Source organism: Eremothecium gossypii, chromosome VII (assembly GCF_000091025.4).
Source record: "Eremothecium gossypii ATCC 10895 chromosome VII, complete sequence".
Lineage (NCBI taxonomy): Eukaryota > Fungi > Ascomycota > Saccharomycetes > Saccharomycetales > Saccharomycetaceae > Eremothecium > Eremothecium gossypii.
Window position 1 is genome coordinate 520,001 of NC_005788.4, and position 2,500 is coordinate 522,500.

At 45.9% G+C, this 2,500-nt stretch overlaps 2 non-coding genes across 2 annotated transcripts in view, besides 2 other annotated features; both read right to left on the bottom strand.

Moving 5' to 3' along the window:
• Nucleotides 1-1,400, bottom strand: part of AGOS_RDN18_10 — a 1,795-nt gene extending 395 nt beyond the window's left edge. Inside the window, exon 1 of the ribosomal RNA NR_149558.1 lies at nt 1-1,400. This exon is cut by the window's left edge and continues 395 nt beyond it. This is a non-coding gene — a ribosomal RNA (18S ribosomal RNA copy 10).
• Nucleotides 1-2,500: part of a tandem repeat (rDNA repeat including RDN25, RDN5.8, RDN18S, RDN5, and spacer sequences composed of 39 identical tandem copies of an 8197 base pair unit.) that runs on past both edges of the window.
• On the bottom strand, nt 1,401-2,018 carry AGOS_ETS1_10. The gene has a single exon (NR_149441.1). It is a non-coding gene; the product is annotated as an external transcribed spacer copy 10 (transcript).
• Nucleotides 2,019-2,500: part of a sequence feature (AGOS_NTS2_10) that runs on past the window's edge.

Here is a 2,500-nt window from a genome sequence, read left to right on the forward strand (position 1 = left end):
CGGCTTGAAACCGATAGTCCCTCTAAGAAGTGCGCAACCAGCAAATGCTAGCAGCACTATTTAGTAGGTTAAGGTCTCGTTCGTTATCGCAATTAAGCAGACAAATCACTCCACCAACTAAGAACGGCCATGCACCACCACCCACAAAATCAAGAAAGAGCTCTCAATCTGTCAATCCTTATTGTGTCTGGACCTGGTGAGTTTCCCCGTGTTGAGTCAAATTAAGCCGCAGGCTCCACTCCTGGTGGTGCCCTTCCGTCAATTCCTTTAAGTTTCAGCCTTGCGACCATACTCCCCCCAGAACCCAAAGACTTTGATTTCTCGTAAGGTGCCGAGTGGGTCATAAGAAAACACCACCCGATCCCTAGTCGGCATAGTTTATGGTTAAGACTACGACGGTATCTGATCATCTTCGATCCCCTAACTTTCGTTCTTGATTAATGAAAACGTCCTTGGCAAATGCTTTCGCAGTAGTTAGTCTTCAATAAATCCAAGAATTTCACCTCTGACAATTGAATACTGATGCCCCCGACCGTCCCTATTAATCATTACGATGGTCCTAGAAACCAACAAAATAGAACCAAACGTCCTATTCCATTATTCCATGCTAATATATTCGAGCTTGCGCCTGCTTTGAACACTCTAATTTTTTCAAAGTAAAAGTCCTGGTTCGCCTAGAGTACAAGTACCCTAGGTTAGCCAGAAGGAAAGGTTCGGTTGGATCCCGTACACGAAGAAAATCGGACGGGCCAACCAAACCCAAAGTTCAACTACGAGCTTTTTAACTGCAACAACTTTAATATACGCTATTGGAGCTGGAATTACCGCGGCTGCTGGCACCAGACTTGCCCTCCAATTGTTCCTCGTTAAGGTATTTACATTGTACTCATTCCAATTACAAGACCCGTATGGGCCCTGTATCGTTATTTATTGTCACTACCTCCCTGAATTAGGATTGGGTAATTTGCGCGCCTGCTGCCTTCCTTGGATGTGGTAGCCGTTTCTCAGGCTCCCTCTCCGGAATCGAACCCTTATTCCCCGTTACCCGTTGAAACCATGGTAGGCCACTATCCTACCATCGAAAGTTGATAGGGCAGAAATTTGAATGAACCATCGCCAGCACAAGGCCATGCGATTCGAAAAGTTATTATGAATCATCAAAGAGTCCGAAGACATTGATTTTTTATCTAATAAATACATCTCTTCCAAAAGGTCGAGATTTTAAGCATGTATTAGCTCTAGAATTACCACAGATATCCATGTAGTAAAGGAACTATCAAATAAACGATAACTGATTTAATGAGCCATTCGCAGTTTCACTGTATAAATTGCTTATACTTAGACATGCATGGCTTAATCTTTGAGACAAGCATATGACTACTGGCAGGATCAACCAGATAACTATCTTAAAGAACAACCCGAAAATGCGCAAAGCACACCACGGGTCCTTCGGTGATAGACTGATAGAGATACAGAAAGTAACTTCTGTGTCAAGCGAACCGGAGCTCGGGTTTTTACACCTTCGCAACAGCTGCCCCCATGCCATAGCACTCTTTGAGTTCCTCTAGTTGCTTTCCACTAAACACCGCTCCGATGTTTCACAGAACAGGTTTAATATCGGCAACCAAAGAGGAGGTTACACTCAGAGAATCACAGTGTCGAAACACCGGCTATTCAATGAGGCATTCCCCCAAGTCGGTTTCTTTGGTTTGGATTGCCATTGGCTAGTAATCCACCAAATCCTCCGCTGCTCACCCATGGGATCGCTAGATGCCCAGGATGAGACTGTTCAGGTTAGGCAGGTGTTGTATGCGCCGCCAGAGGGAAACCCAATGACTTTGCATAGAACAAACCCGCCATCACCCATGTCTTGCGCTGTATAGAGACTAAGGTATCTGACGATCCCTTAGCGACTCTCTCCACCGCTCGACGAGGCCATTGAGCTCTTACGAACTGCACAAACCTACTCGAACTCTGTTTCCAGACTTCTTTCTGTTTGTCTTCAACTGCTTTCGCATGAAGTACCCCCCAGGCTATTTTTCTTACCCGCCTGGTGTTTGTCTATATACCCGGTTGTATTTTTGATAAAAAACTCAGCTCTTCCTCTACGGCAGAAATATATATCCAGTCCTTAGCGCCATGCGAAAATCTGCCTTTTTACCGCTGTTTCTCCCAGTCTTAGCACTGGCAGAAAAAAGATGTATGGCGTATAGGCGCTGGCCCCGCGGAAAAAAAAAAAAAATAGAAAAATAGAAAAATAAAAAGACGTGGGCCGCCCCGCGGGCAGACGAAGAAAAAATAGGCGCCCACCCCTCCAAGCAGACGACAGGCGAGACATAATAAAATCCCACACCAAGGGAAGAAAGTCTTGTGCACGCTCCCGGCCTCATACGCTGCCATTCTGTTCCATCCGGCTTGCAAACCCAGTAGTGGCATGTCAAAGCATTGCTCCGACGCTCCGCTGCCTTGCAGTCGACATCCTCTTCCTAACCCCAGCCAG